Here is a 17,038-nt window from a genome sequence, read left to right as displayed (position 1 = left end):
ATTTTTCCAAAACTTAGCTGATTTGTAAACACTGCCATTTTAGCCACAGAAAATTAGATAATTACCTTATGTGGGTGTCCTGGTTTTGGCTGGGATAGAGTTGATTTTTTCCCGGTAGCTGCTATAGTGGCGTGTTTTGGACTTAGAGTGAGAAGAATGTTGATAATACACTGATGTTTTAGTTGTTGCTAAGCAGTCAAGGACTTTTTCGCTTTTTATACTAGCTTGCCAATGAGGAGAGGAGTGCACAAGTGGTTGGGAGAAGACAGAGCTGGAACAGCTGACCCAAACTGACCAAAGGGATATTCTATACCATGTGGTGTCATGCTCAGTATATAAACTGGGGGAAGAAGAAGGGAGGGGGGGATGTTTGGAGTGACAATGTTGGTCTTCCCAAGTAGCTGTTACACATGATGGAGTCCTGGGGAGGGAGTCCTGCTGTCCTGGGGATGACTGAACACCTGCCTGGGAAGTGGTGAATTAATTCCTTGTTTTGCTTTGCTTGCACACATAGTTGTTGCTTTGCTTATTAAACTGTCTTTATCTCAACCCATGAGTTTTTTCAGTCCTACTCATCTGATTCTCTCCCCTGTCTCACCAGGGCAGGGCCTGAGTGAGCAGCTGCGTGGAGCCTCATTGCTGTCTGGAGTGAAACCACAGCAGTCATTTTAGGCACTCAACAAAGGCTCAAAGGGTTCAAGATAATGACAGATTTGATTGGAATGTGCTAGATCAAATTTATAACTGTTTTTGCTCTTTAGCTATTAATCAGCAGGCTTCTGTGCTTGCCATGAGGCTCGCTTACCTTACTGTATATTAGAGACTTGTGCTTATTAGTGGCTGCTCCTTGCTTTCGCTGCTTGCTGTATTGCATCATCTTACTCTGCAGGGCCTGGGAACATTCTGATAACAGCAATGGCGATGCGCCTGGGCTGGCAGATGGCCAGGGCATCGCTGCTGTATCTGTGCTGCTGTACTGGGCAGGCTGGAACTCCAGTGTGAACTTGAGTTGAAACAACTGTGGAGTTACCAAGATCTTTGAAAAAAGAGGGGGAGGAGGTGCTCCAGGCGCTGGAGCAGAGATTCCCCTGCAGCCCGCGGTGCAGACCATGGTGAGGCCGGCTGCCCCCTGCAGCCCATGGAGGTCCATGCTGGACCAGAGATCCACCTGCAGCCCATGGAAGACCCCACACTGGAGCAGGTGGATGCCCGAAGGAGGCTCTGACCCCATGGGAAGCCCGTGCTGGAGCAGGCTCCTGGCAGCACCTGTGGTTCTGTGGAGAGAGGAGCCCAGGCTGGAGCAGGTTTGCTGGCAGGACTTGTGACCCCGTGGGGACCCAGGCTGGAGCAGTTTATTCCTAAAGGACTGCACCCCGTGGAAGGGACCCACGCTGGAGCAGTTTGTGGAGAACTGCAGCCCACGGGAAGGACCCAGCTTGGAGAACTTAATGTAGGACTCTCTCCTGTGGGAGGGACCCCAGCCTACAGCAGGGGAACAGTGATCATCAGAGAAACCTATTACTCCACATTATGCATGATACTTCAGCTTTTGTGTTAAAAGTAATCATTTACCAGAACAACAGAATAGAGAGTAAACAGGAAGATAAGTACTGATAGACATAGGAACACAAAAGAAAAAATAAATAAAATTAAAGAGCCTTACAAGCACTATATAATCTTGTGAAGCCCTACTTGGTATTGTATTACATCATGTTTTGTATAATATGTGCTTTTGTAACTCTGCACAGCACACTGCAACTACTGTGATGAACCCAGAGAAAGAGAATACTGAGGGGCTGAAAGGCTGCATAATAGTTCTTGTAAACCTTTTGCATTTTAGAAGAGCTTTCATATGCTGTACAGGTACCTCCTGCCCTGAGCAGTGACAGTACTCTGTCCAGACTCAAAAAGCATGGAATCCATAGAAGCAGTGATTTTTTTGAAGGCTGATAAGTGTTAGGATTTGGAAAAGATCTTTGAATTTGTTTTTCAGCTCTCGATGAAGTCCATAAGCTGTTGAGATTTTTATTTATTTGCATGTAAAGAGCACAGTGCTTACCATTGTTAGAGAATAAATATTGTCTAAGACCATTATATGATACAGTACGATAATTTCCATACATCTAAAAGCTTACTAGAAGGTGCAAATGCTATGCTTGTATGACTTTGCATGTGCCAAACTAATTTTTAAAAGCTTTCTCTTTAGGAGAAAAAGGAAGTATTATGTTAGAAAACTTTGCTAGGATATTATTAAGATAGATTAGGTAATTTTTATACATTATAGACATTTTTGGACTTCCATACTCAGTGTTTCCTTTTGATTGGGAAGACAATTAAAAAAAAAAGAATCTGTTATCAAGAAATAAAATCAAATAATGCCATGCACTGCCATACCACTTCAAAATTACAGAAAAAAATCAAATCATTTGAAGGAGTCAAATAATGAAAATATTATTCAGATGACAATTGTGTCACATTGTTCCTTGAAAGCTGTAGAAGCTATAATAGGTTCGCTTTCCTTTTTATTTTTTTCATTCCAAAAATTGAAAAGATTTTTCCCTGCTTCGTTTGTCTTATGAACAATACCATTGAGACAGACATGTCATTTAAAGAAGAAGCCAGTTTTGACAAATACACAGTAATTGAACCAACACTAAAGAAACAAACAAACCAACAAACCACTTCCTTTGTGCATATCCCCCTGGCCAGCCACATCACATGTGACACATTTGAACAGCTTCTACGCTGAATCAAACCTTTCACTCCCAAATCTGCCTGTGCAGGAAGAAGCCAAAGACCAGGTTTCAGTTTCAATCTTAGACCATTTGGTTTCAGAGCAAGATCTGAAGTCAAAGTTGATAAATATTGTTTTGTCCGTGGACATGTAACTCTTGCACCACTAAATCTCTTATCATTCTGATAATTCTTTCAGCAGCATTTTAGAGCTATTGATCATACCTTTGTCTTGCCTGCAAAGCTGCACCTCTGTCACTTGATGCTTGACTTACAAACTTACACTGCACGTGCATCAGTTTTGTTGTCCTTCAGCTCTATACAGAATTTCTGTAAACAAGCAGAGAAGGATGTAAGTTCTGGCAGCAGATACATGATGCTCAGCTCTACTCATCCTACACCGCATTATGGCTGCCAGCCTGGATAGGAAGGAATGAACTGGTCAAAACCAGCCAAAGCTGAGTCCTATCTGGAGATAGCAAAAAAAATTATTACTTACAGGCCGTCCTGCCGCAGCATTCTTCAAGCGAGCATTGGTTTGTGGGCAGCATATGCATGCTCCTGGGTTGTACTCAGATCAAGAAGTATGAATTAAAAAAGCTTTCAGTCCTTTCCTTTCACCTAGGAAACTCCGTCCAGTTTTGCCAGAAGAATGACGTCCTATGAGTGGACTGCAGCCCTGAAACAGAGCTGGATGTGAAGTCGTGGATGGTTAGGGAACTCCAACCAGCTCAGAAAGCTGTGACATTACCTTGGCTGCACAGCAACCACAAACAAAGGAGACCTTCCACTGGTTTCCTACAGGATTTTTAATCAAGTTCAAAGACGCTTTGCACATCTTTATGGTCGAGTCCCGGATACTTAGGGGACTGCCTAGAGTTCTGGAATAACATTTGTGTTCTGGCACAATAGGACTTCCTATGATAAGGGTAAACACATAGGAGATGACAGACTTCTTAGGGACTGGTGTGGTATTTGAAATTCATTTCTATAGCAATGAAGAGCATAAAAAAATTGTTTCCAGTGAAAACTGCGTTTGTAATTCTGCACTTTCAATTTCTCTGTGTCTGTAGCTGTATTATGTTAACACCACTCCCCTCTGCTCCCCCTTTGCCTCTCAATTCTGTATGGTCCAAATACATTGTTTTGGTCGCGTATTTCCACCAGATACCTTGTTCCGTATGATCTGAAAATTACAGTTTTCTAATACTAATATTATTACTAATTACTGTGATTATTACTAATATTGTGATATTGTGTATTTAAGGAGGTGCAGTTTTCTGGATACATGTTGTAGAAATATTTTTAGTGAGTATGCAGTGTCTGCAGAGTCAGATTGTGATGTCACTGAGAAATACCTGCAAATAGCAGTGTTTATTTGATAAGATGGAATGTAAGGAAAACTATCAGTGTGATGTGTTTCAGCTATGTTGGCACAAGCAAAGTAGCCAGTTAAGTATGTAGTGAACTTGTACTGGTTCTTGGCAGAGAAAAAGCATGAATTATCAATCTGAGAGAAAAGGATCGTTTTTGTTACCTTAGGGAGGTATGATGGTTTATGCAATTGTCATCCCAGATTTTCTTCTGATGACACTTTAAATAAAGGTCTCAGGCAAATGAATATTTGTTAGTGAAACAGAAATAATCATTGAAAGGTAATGGCTTAGGAAGAAAAGCTGTACAAAACCTAAGCTGATCAGTGAAAAAAGTGCAATGTCTAGCAGACAGATTGTTGTGTAAAATCTCGAAATAAAACCTCTTTTTACCTTTGTACTTGAAACTCGTAAATTTGTTGCTCAGGTAATTCTTCTGTACTTCTTCTGCACCACCCAAATATTATATTACCTTGTAAGTGTGATTAAAATAAAAATAGCAAACAGAAGAAGTGAGGGGTTGGTGTACTTGTTATGGCTTCTTTTACATATCAAACCTGAATTTAAAGTAAGCCATGTACTAGTTATATTGAACTGCATAGCCTACGTTAGAAAAAAAAGAGAATGAACACTGAAAATAAGAACTGTTTTGTCATGCCTAGTAATTCTGGGTTTGCTATTTTTTGTTTTAAAATAAAATTTTAAAAAATTTTTTTAAAAAAGAAATAGAAAAACTGATCCTAAAGATCAGCTTTCAAATATAAAATAGATCCTAAAGCCACATGATATTGCCTTAAACATTATCAAAAGCTATTAATCAGAACAAGAACAATAATGAAAAACTTTTTACTGGATCAGCCCCATTTGACAGCTAGCAAAAATGAATTGCAAGAAATCAAAATTTTTACTTCAAAAATTAGAACGGAAGCAGCGTTCAGTAGACGTAATGAAAAAAATCTGCAGAAAAACATTTATTAAGTATAAAGCAAGAAATGATTGGTACACTTATTTACAATTAAATCCATAGGGTTTCCACAGGGAGTTGTTTGAATTAAGGCATAAGTTTTAGGCAAAACATGCAACACCTATTTGAAGCTTGCCAGCCGTTAATAATTTAGTGTCCTGTTCAACAGCTGTCCTAACAGCTTTTGCTCATGTTAAAAATCTAAGCTACTATCTCCAAACTAAACCGACACCACGCCAACTTATTGGGGCTTTGTCTATAAAACTTACCCCTTTCAGTGCTGTGTTGCTTTCCTAGTGTGACTTGCTGAATATCCTGCTCTACAGCACAGGGTACAGACCACTCAGCACGGAAATCAGTCCTAAGGGTCCTCACTGGGAGGGATGTAGGTTTTGTGCAAGTGGTTTTGCCCATGAGCCTTTGGAGCAGAGGAGGTGCAACAGCCCCAGCGCTTGCTCAGCTGGCACATGCTGGCTGCAGCAGCTTTCTCAATTCATGGCCTAGTCTTAGCAACTGCAGCCCCAGCCAAGCACACGGAGCCAAGTTCTGTTCTTAGTTACACTGATGTAATTCTGAATAGACGATGGCCCGTGGGTTTTGTTTGTTTGTTTGTTTTTTTGTTTTCTTCATAGCTCATATTAGTGTTGATGTATTTAGATATGAGAATAACACTTATTCAAGCAACCTCCCACTCATGTAGTATTACTGTTACCGCTGAATTGATGAAAGTTTTGACTTCAGAATTTTGTAAATACTCAGTATATAATTTGCTGCCAAATTCAAACTTGTTTGCCGCTGAGGTAAAGCCATCTCTGCTGAATTTATTGGAACAGCATCTCATTTTGAACTGCCTCACAGTTTCATTTAAACCAAAAGGGTCTGCTTGAAAAAGGAATTAGGAATAATAAGTGTTTCAACCAGGCTGTGTAGAAAGTGTTGGTCTGTATTTCCTTTCACCTTAGCATAAATTTGGGAGCATCAGTTTTTACTGTCATGTATATTTGATGCAAGACAGCTAAGAAACGTGCTGAGCTTTTTTCCTGGTTTTGCTTTCACATCTGAAAATAGAAGGTGTTAGCAATGCCTCCATACTTTCAGTAGATAAATATTCCACCTTAACTGTGTTCTGAAATTCATATATATGCTTATAAAGTGCCAGTTCAGTATTTAGGCAATAATTAAAAAAAAAAATCCATCTTTATTAAATAGTTATGGGTTTTGATGTAATGGCCTAGGGTGAAGCCAAGGGCAGATAACACTCTAGCAAACTGGCTGTTAACTTCGTTAATGACTGGTTTCCTCAGGATTATTACTATTATAGACTAAATCCAGTGGTTTAGAATGGAAATTTTACCATTTCTGTTGCTCCATGCCTTGCCCCCCTGCCCTTAAATTAGCTATGACATGGTTTGAGGCATATTTAGGAGAACAGTTATTTTTAATTTAGCCTTTCTATCATTATCTTTATCCTGACTACCTTGGACATATGTATTTTTAGTAAAAATGCAAACCTAGTAAATTAGTAGTGTATAATTCAGTTAAAAATCTAGACACTTAAATTAGGCAGAGAGGGCATGGAGAAAGGAAATGAGTTTACCCCATCTTTATGTATGGATAAAACTGACGCCAATTAAAATTCATCTCAAACCTACCCGGGTGTATTCTGTCTGCATCTGTTAGGAACTTTTCTTTCCATGTCTTTCTTTCACCACTATTACAAAAGAGAAATGCAGTCAAATGGAAACTAGTGTAAACTTCATGCAAATGATTCATACTGCGTCTGTATTGCTGTATTTTACTGAAGCAATGCAAAGGATCGCAATACTAGCACAATGGTTAAAAAACAGCAGTAGATTTTGAATGAAGAGCTCTGCATTCTGCTGGCAGCCGAGGAGTTCAAACAGAAAACATGCCAGCGGTATAGAGCAATGCATTATCACCCCCTCCCTCTTGCTGCATAACTGTGCTTCATAATATGCCATAACATTGGCAAGCACAGCTCAGAGCTTTTTAAGAACACGAGGAAGCTCATGAATAATGGTTGAATCAGGAAAGTGATAATTAAATGAGACAACTGAATGCCAGTGGAGTCCCCAGTGGAAAATACTCTTCAGTGAAAATCATTTCCACCTTTCATTTCCCTGGTTTTAGCAGTACATTGCTAAAGATACTTTTCAAACCAACATTTTAACAAAAATATTAAAGTTCCCCAAACCATTTGTGGTATTTTCATATGTAACCCATATTTTAAAATGTAAGGTATTTGTTATGCTTCAAAAAAATTTTTTTTTTAAAAAAAGCTTTCATTATTGACTCAGTGAGACAAAAGATTTTGCTGTTTTATAGAACTAGTTTTCACCATAAAATTTATATTAAAAATTGCAACAACCACTAATGGCTAAATTGTAAGCATACGGCTTAAATGTTTGCTTCAAGTTTCTCCTTGTATCGAAGGTGTAGTTATTTTCATTCCACCTCCAATTCTACCTACTCTGTGGCTGCAGAGCGAACATGGTTAGCTGGAGTGTCTGCTCTTCATTTTCATTTGAATTAAAATCTTGTTCCTTTTTTTATCACCTGACTCCTCATTCTTGGGGGAAAAGAAAAAAAAAAAGCCAAAACTGACGCACTGTGTATCAAAATGTTGCTTTTCAAAGAAACTCAGAACATTTTTTAAATCGGTTGTTCTTATATATCCAGTTTGACAGCTTTGCATTCAAGGTTTACAGGACATTTTTAGCATATGAAATGATGAATTAAAAGATCTGGGAAAAATTGATTTGCAGTAGGTTGTTTATGTAAAACATCATACGGACTATTAACATTTAACATATATTTATACGATTTTCTGAAAAATAGCTTTATTACACTGGAAAATGCAAAGGAAGATGTAGGCATCCTTATACTAAAAAGAACAAAAGGTCAAAAGCTTTCTCACACCTACATCACAAGGTTGCAGAAACAGATTTCTCTCATTTTTAGAGGGAGGTTGTAAAAGCATGATTTATTCACAGACCACTGTAGTATTCGCAGAGCCTTAATCTACTGTAACCGAGGTTTTATGTTCGGTACACATAAAGACATAAACTGCTCTTAACCCACACAAAGAAAATGAGTAACATGAAATTTTGTATTATTTTCAAATAAAGTATTTTTGCACCTATACTTACTTCCTCTCTTGCTTCTCTAAGTGGCTCAGATAACTTGGCCAATGCAGATTTAATATCTAATGGGTGCACACAGATATTCTGGGACTCTCTTAGTTGTTCTGGTTCCTTTTTACACTACGCAATTACAGTCTTTTTCTACCAGAGGAAATGAACATGACAGGACAATCCTGTAGGCTAGGACAGCCTTCTGAAAGTTGTAAAACTGAATCACCGCTCTTCTCAGGCAGACAGTGTGATATGGAGTATTGCTGTACATTGGTTATTTTACAGCCAGGTTGGTTTCCTGATCCAGTTCACTGTGCAGGCACACAAGTGGTGGAACAGCAACCGAGGGTTCTTGCTTAGGTTGGCATAACTACCAAAATGCAGGCTCCAAGCTAATTCCTTTACACCAGCTTGATTTCCCCTCCTCCCACTACAAATGAAAGAATTTATTTCAGAACTAACAAGATTTTTAAAGTTTCATTTTAATGATATATTATTTGGCGGGTGGAGAGGAGGGTGTGGGAGGGCAACTGTTGGAAAACAATGAATCTAAACCAATTTCTTCCACAGATTTTAACTGTTAAACCAAAGAAGCAGCAGAAAATAAGGTCTACTCTATGAGGACACACCCAAATCTTATTTCATATTTTTGCAGATAGAGCCTATGACACTGGCATTATGGAAAAGGACAGATGAGGTTATGCAGAGTGATGTTGCCAGTTACACATTAGAGATGATTCAGATTATTTCTGTGTGACTTCAGAAGTATTCTGTAAATCAGCTCAGAAAACTCCTTATTATGTCCCATATGCTAATCTGTATATAAAATGATTGGAAATATGTCTCAAAATGCTACATGAAAGAGAACTTTAAAATTTCAGTCTTGTTAATAAAGTTATAGATGTCAATAACCTAATACAATCCTTTGCTTTCTGAAAAATTATCAGGTTGGTGCAAAAGGCATTGTGGTTTTCGCATTGTTGAAATTTGCTGTTTGATATTGGAATACATTATTTTAAAAATGTGGTTATGTTATACATAATTTTAATGTGCTATTCTCCCTTCATGTTTTGAGGATTTTTTTGCTACTGCCTTACTACTTGCTGTTTGTTTTATATTTATTTGAGACTGTGGTAATGATGTTAGACAAAAAGCAAATTCGAGTGATTTTCTTATTTGAGTTCAAAATGGGTCATAAAGCAGTGGAGACAACTCAACAACATCAACAACACATTTGGCTCAGGAGCTGCTCATGAACGTACCATGCAGTGGTGGTTTGAGAAGTTTCACAAAGGAGACGAGAGCCTTGAAGATGAGAAGCATAGTGGCCGGCCACCAGAAGTTGACAACGACCAGTTGAGAGCAATCATCAAAGCTGATCCTCTAACAACTACACAAGAAGCTTCCAAAGAACTCAAAGTCGACCATTCTATGGTCACTTGGCATTTGAAGCATATTGGAAAGCTCCATAAGTGGGTGCCTCATGAGCTGACTGAAAATCTAAAAAAAATCGTTGAAGTATCCTCTTATTCTATGAAACAACAATGAACCATTTCTTGATTGGATTGTGATGTGCAATGAAAAGTGGATTTTATACAACAACCGGTGACAACCAGCTCAGTGTTTGGACCAAGAAGAACCTCCAAAGCACTTCCCAAAGCCAAGCTTGCACCAAAAATACGTCCCGGTCCCTGTTTGGTGGTCTGCTGCTGCTGGTCTGATCCACTACAGCTTTCTGAATCACAGCACAACCATTCCATCTGAGAAGCATCCTCAGCAAATCCATGAGATGCACTGAAATCTGCAATGCCTGCAGCCAGCATCGGTCAACAGAAAGGGCCCAATTCTTCTCCATGACAACACCTGACCGCATGTTGTGCAACCAGCACTTCAAAAGTTGAATGAATTGGGCTACAGAGTTTTGCCTCATCTGCCATATTCACCTGACCTCTCTTCTTCAAGCATCTCAACAACTTTTTGCAGGGAAAATGCTTCCACAACCAGAAGGATGCAAAAAACGCTTTCCAGGAGTTCATTGAATCCTGAAGCATGGATTTTTAAGCTACAGGACTAAACAAACTTATTTCTTGTTGACAAAAATGTGTTGACTGTAATGGTTCCTATTTTGATTAATAAACATGTGTTTGAGCCTAGTTATAATGATTTAAAATGTACAGTCCAAAAATGTAATTACTTTTGCACCAACTTAACAAGGTGCACCAGCCTAACAAGGTGCCTTTGATGGCACAGGTTACAAAAATCTATTTCAGCCCTCATGTTTGGCTTTGTAATCTTTGGGGAGAATTTGTTTGGTGAATAAGACTATAATTATCCTCTCCAAAAGGTTAGATTATTGCCCACTCTTGGCTACAGATTTAGGTAAAGTATGTTTACTTTACTCTGGAATGTCAATGAAGAGGAGAAAAAAAAGCAAACACCAAAAGTGGGTAAGCACAGACACAAGGCTTCATCTTAATTAGCATTATTATTATGTTTTGTTTAACAATCTATTTGAAACAGAAAAAAGGAATGCTTCTTATTGTACGCACACACAAGAAAATGAAAGGTAAAAATTTCACATTTACACTGTTCTTTTACAGAAATTTGCTTTAACATAATCATCTAAATGTGATTTTAATTAAAAAATTATAATCTTTAATAATCTTTAAAAGTTCTTTGTCCATTTTGAATTGAATCTTTAAAGCGGTATGTTAGTGTATTGGTTTTGTTTAGATCACATTTTAAAAGTCCACGATATCATTCCTAATGCTGAGGGAGACTGGAGAACTCTTGAAGGTAACATAATCTAGTGAATTACAAGGGTTATGAAAAACAGGAATCTTTGAATTGTTACTTTTTCTTTGCCACTGCCTTTCAGGTTAGCTTGAGGCATCTCTCTTAAACTTCTTCAGGATTCATAGCTGTAGAAAAGACATGACAATATTGAAGTAATTCACAAGTTTCATTAGAAGAAAATATAAATTTCTGTTAGGAAAGAAATTTATGGTTGTAAAACATCAAAGGACTGATTCTGCAGTATTAGCTTGCACTGAAACTGTGGGTAAAGAGGCATTTTAATCCAGAAAAAAAATCTGGATTGCTAGTAAAAAGGTCAGTTCTGGCCCTTCACTTCCTTTGCATGGCATGTTGTTGCAGCTGCAGAGCAAGATGGATCAGGTAACTTCTGGCTGGCAACCATCCTTGCAAAAACAGTGGCGTTGGAAAATGGTAGGAGCAAAAGGGGCACCCCTTTTCAGGATCAGAGCTGACTCTGGAGAGAGCTGGCCCTGAAACCATGCTCTAAGTAAGACCAGGGATGTTCCTTGAGGTGAACCATCTGTCCATGAGAGAAGACTGGGGGAATAACACCCTGGGGAGAATGGCGAAATGTCCTTTTACGTCTGCTTCTGCCTCCCATCCATTTACATACTCAGCCAGTATTTCCTGGACAGACAGCAGACACAGGGACAGATGAAACATCCATTTCCAACATTGTACATTTTTGTCAGTCTCTTCTTCCTCCTTCCTTTTGCTTTTCCTTTCCTTAGTTTATTCTTTTAAACAGGGGAAACCATGAAGAACTAGGAAGGAGAATAATCAGCTGAAGGAGAAAAATAAAAGTAGGGTTAAATAGATGAGTGAAGAAGTGACATTTTTGGCTATTTGTGAAATCATATATAGACATTTGCTCTCAAGGAGTTGTCTCCCTCTCTTTTTCTTTTGAAAATATTTATTCCAAATATGTATATATACTGTTTTTCCCTGTATAATTTGTCCATGAGCATGGTGTAGAAATATATGCCACCCAACACCAATAAAACTACAGCTGGTTAAACCAGGCATTGCTATTAACGACTTAATTGTCTCTATTTGCAAGGAGTTAATTTTTAAGTAATGTGTTCCCTCCTCGGTTATTCATAGTTTTACATAAATATATTTCTGACAAAAAGAGTGAGTCAGATCCCAAATTTATTATCTCTGATTAGCCAAATTATTAATTTTGGTTTGTTTGTTATTTGTATTCGTCTGTTGTCCTAGAATAAATTTAATAAAGAGAGCAACCTTTTCCTTCTTTCAGGTATAAAGAAACCTCAGAGTTAGAAAAAAGGTCTCAATTTTATGGAGTTTTAAACTTTTTTTTTTTTTTTAAATTGAGGCCCTTGCTCCAAAACCACTGAAAATAAATTCCTGTAATCCTTCAGGAGTCGTGTGAAAGAGAAATTACATCTCTAACCAAATAAGAACACTTGTTTTTCACATAAACGGAAAGATTACTGTGGAAGTTGTAGCCAGTGCCATACAAGTTTGTTAAAGCATGTTGGTCAAGCCATAAAGCTTTTTACATGAACATTACTTTGTATTCACCTATGTACTCACCAAAATTGGTTTCAGGTACTACTTAGGGCAAAACACTTGTTTTTCAGTGTAAAGTCGTACAGATCATATATTTGAAGTTTTACTGCCTCTGCACTGCAAATCGGCAAGGGTTAACTTTTGCCATCTTCATGCACATTCATCTTAGTTGATGAAGTTACGAGCCTTTCAGAAATCAAAGTTGGTACCCAGCTAAGTAAATATTAGGCAGAGTTTAGTAACTAAAATCTCCCGAAGCTGTCCCCTTATGATGTGGCTTGGGCCTCTGTCAGTCTTTGCTACACTTCGCACCTGCTACCTCCAGAGAAGGTATTCCATTACCTCCCTTTTCTAATTTAGGAGACCTATGCTAATCCACACTGTTTTTAGGATCCCAGAGTCATCATATTACAAATGACATGGAGGTCATCTTTGTCATGGAGCAGGCTACAGACTTTCATGTTTAAATGTTTAACTCCTAATTGAGGTGAAAAACTTTAAATAAAATTAATTTTAAAATTATAACACTTACTTGTACAAATAAATAATTCTGGGGACCCTGACTGATACATTTCAAGCTCTAAAAATGGATTCAATAACAACCGTTTCACCTTCTACAACAGATGCAGCGCACAGCCCTGTGAGACTCTGGGTTCCTGTAAGCATGGGGCACATCGTACTCCCATTGCAGCAACGTGGCACTACGTGATTGTCAGCATGCCTCTCCAGAGACCACTGCTGCAAAGAAGGAAGCTTGTGCTAGAGAGAGAGGACAGCTGAGAGTAGAACTATGTTTATGTCAGCTAACACTGAGAAATTAATGAAAACCACTAAACTGCATATTTCCTCTAGGCAAAATAGCCTTTGACTTGAGTTTTGAGAGCTAAATGTAAAAGAAATATTACAAAAAAACATAGCAGAAGAAAACGGGATAGCACGTATGTCCTTAAACATCTTAGAAACCTTCAAAAACTAACTGAGGGACAATAAGCAAAAAATAAGACTTACAGTACAAAAATCTAAACTGGAAGCTTGACTTAAGCATCTTACTTCCTCATAGTGGATGTGGGAGTGCTTATGTGCTTCCAAATGCTGATCCAAGTGACACATCCAAGATGACCCGAGGCAGCCTGTGAGCCAGAGACAAACTTTTATCTCAGCTTTCTTGAATTCTAGTGCAATAATTTAATGCCTGGGCCACATCAGAAATCTGCTCAGGGAAGCTTCATAGGTATTTAGAGACAACTCAGTTTTCCTATCTGTCAACTTTTATTTTTTATTTTTGTTCCACAAGATACAACTGGAGTAGAAAAGCACTTATATGAGTCATGTGAACATATATACCTCAGCTGTAAAGAACAGACCACATCAGGGCTAAGAAAGAGCACTAGATATGGGCTTAGTTGATGATTCTCCTGATACCATTTAGTCTCTTTAAATGATGAAAAGCTGTTGGAATTAGGTGGTCTAATACTCCCATCATTGTGAATTTCAGAAATCCTTTATTTTTGTGATACGTCTTATTCCTTGGACTATTTTCAGCCTCAGAGTATTCAAGTGCAACTAACGGAACTTTGCTCCAACTCCAAAAATAACAATCATGGTCTTTATGCAGCACAAAACGTTTTTGCCCAAATGGTGGATTTTTCAGAGTTGTTAGTCCAGCTCATGAAACATGGGTCCACTGAAACTGCTCTATAGCCTTGAATACAGCATTTAAATTAATGCTTCAGTAATTACATTGTGTACATATGGCATTAGAGGGTTGTATTCATAATGCCTTAATTAATGAATTTCTTGTAAGCGTATACTTTCATGGGCTGAACTCCTAAGAGAAATTATTTTTCAAAATTTGGTAAAAAGCTGCAAATCATTTCTGAACTGAAAGTAGAATTTTTTTTTCAAGTAGTACTTTACTTTTTCTCTTCCTCTCCAAAAGCATATGTTGCATAATAGAGTGCACAATCTTATTAAGCTTGAAAGTTCTTTTCTCTTCGTGGAGCATGTCCCTGTCTCTGATTAATTCTGCATAACAAATGAAAAGTTGCAAGCACTTCTCTGAGACCTGGAGCTAAGAGCAGTATCTTATGGACTTGCTTCCTGTGGTGAGTTGATTTGGCTTGTAAGAAGGTGTGAGTTCCAGCTAAAATTTAATTGATTTGAGGTTTCGGAAAGTCTTTTTTTTTTTCTTTTCCTTCTTTTATGGAAAAAGGTGCAAACTTGCCCTTTAGACCTTTTCCTCAGTTGGGCCACATTATATCCTTTGCCCATTCATCTATCAACTTTATTCATCATCACTTTAGAGTACTATCTGTCAAGCCAAATTGATACTGACAGTGGATTTTAAAATTATTGTGGTTGGGAAGACACACTTATTCGAAATGCTGGCTAAGCTAAGAGAAGGTCTTTTATTCTAAAATGTTTGCAGTTAGATTAAATGTATACAGTGTGGAAAAAGATGTTCTTTTTATCTGATTTTGTTACTGTAGCGGATGAAGTAATTCAAACTGAAGTGATTTACACTATCCAATAATTACCTTTCTAAGGTCTACCACAGTTATATTGAAATTACATAAGGCACATGCTATGCCTTTTGTTAAGCCAGTGAGGCAAACATGGCAGAAATTGTACTTTCAAGCCTGAATTCTACCCCCTACCGAATTCTACCCCCTACAAGCACCTGTTTCTATTGTGAGAAGGAATATGGTCCCTAGACTTTATCCTTTCATTTAGAAGGATTGCCTGAGACCTTGAAATTGTTTGTGAATATGTAACATAGAAAGCTCAAAGACAGCTTTTTTTTTTTTTTTTTTTTTGTTGGCTTTGTGTGAGAGGCCAATAGCTTTAAAGGGAGCTGTCCAGACCTGGCATAAGGTACAGGATGTACATCAATGGGCAGGTTGCAAGAGCTGAATAGTAGACTTCCAGATTAGTGTCAGTGATGTCTCTTTTTGACTATTTGATTCAGGATGTTTTTTAGGTTATATATCTGGATTTCTTGATGATGCTTCTATGCAGACCAAGTGTGATTTTGACAGAAACCTGATTTATTCATATTTGTCACAGTCTCTAAATCTAACAATTGCCAAAGCACATCTGTTCTGTGCAATGATACACAGACAATGAACTGCTGTGTACTGGCCTCGCCTCCTCCAGTCATTCATTTTCTGGGTGGCCCCTCTCTTATCTTCTGAGCAATATACTCATGTTGAAGTATTTATTGATCATTAATGGGCTATTTTCTGTTCAAGAGGAGAGATGAAAGGATGATGTTTCACCCACAGAAAAGGCAACTATGTGGTTCTTCAAGCATATCGGTTCTCTGATAGATCTTGCTCAGTACAGGAAAATGAGGATATATGGTCAGATGATGGGTAGTCATGTTGTCGTTGCTACTCCACCAGCAGCTGTTTAAAAATTAGCTGCTTCCTTAAACTTCCCTAAACTCATACCATGCCCAAGATTGTCTGTTTCTTTTGCAATTGTTTTTTAATACCTATTAGTCTATGTTCACAGCTCTTTGCAGAAGTATATGACACTGGCTTTGAAACATCTGATTAGTTTGCCTTTTCAGGTGATTATTCATTCAAAAATGGTCTCCTAACACATGGTTAGAAATTTAGAGGTGGCAGAGGCAGGAGAGAAAAGCATTTCTCCTGATGACTTCCTGCTTTGCAAGCACCATTTGTGCATAAAACCAGGTCCCATCCCAAAGTTCCATTCCCTTGTAGCCAACTACAGATTTACTGAAGACTGAAAGTGACCAAAGGAGTGGGGAAGAGAGCATCAATAGCACTGAATGAAGCACATGTGTCACAAAATGCCAGCTTTCATGTGTGGTCCCCACCACTTACTCTGTGCTGCTTCAGGATGAATTCACTGCAGATATTAACCTTGAAATCATGGAATATCAAAATGAGTGTGTGTAGGTAATCTGATTTGCCTTTTTGCAGCATCATTGGAGGACAGGCATGGGATTAATTTTGTCTTACTACCATTATTATTCAAGGTTATTGCTTGCCTTCACATTGACTTTCAAATACATGTTGCATACCCCAGTTAGGTGACTGTTTAAGTTTTGTTCAGGAAGTTGCTTATTAATATAAAATACAACTTTGTACACATTAAAGGCTTCCTTATGGATTTAGACCATTTCCCAGCCCTGCAGGGGAAGAACATTCTACTTCTTACTTCAGCTACACGAGGCATCACACTTGCAGGCTCTCGTCCTGCTAGGGGACTTCAGCCACCCTGACATCTGCTGGAAAAGTAGCACAGTGAGCTGTAGGCAATCGAGGAGAGTTCTGGAGTGCATTGAGGATAACTTCCTCAGCCAGGTAATAGACAGCCCTACCAAGGAAGATGCAATTCTGGACCTGATGGTCACCAATGCAAATGGCCTAATCAGAGGTAACAAGATTGGAGGCAGCCTGGGCTGCAGTGATCATGCGCTTGCAGAG

The 17,038-nt window shown here is 38.4% G+C and overlaps 1 pseudogene; it reads left to right on the top strand.

Annotated features, from left to right (window-relative positions):
• Positions 1-1,109: 1,109 nt before the first annotated feature.
• LOC136002093 (histone-lysine N-methyltransferase SETMAR-like) lies at positions 1,110-10,358 on the top strand (annotated as a pseudogene).
• The last annotated feature ends 6,680 nt before the right edge of the window (positions 10,359-17,038 follow it).

The sequence above is a fragment of the Caloenas nicobarica genome, chromosome Z, assembly GCF_036013445.1.
Source record: "Caloenas nicobarica isolate bCalNic1 chromosome Z, bCalNic1.hap1, whole genome shotgun sequence".
NCBI classification, from domain to species: domain Eukaryota; kingdom Metazoa; phylum Chordata; class Aves; order Columbiformes; family Columbidae; genus Caloenas; species Caloenas nicobarica.
This window is presented reverse-complemented; position numbering and strand designations above follow the sequence as displayed.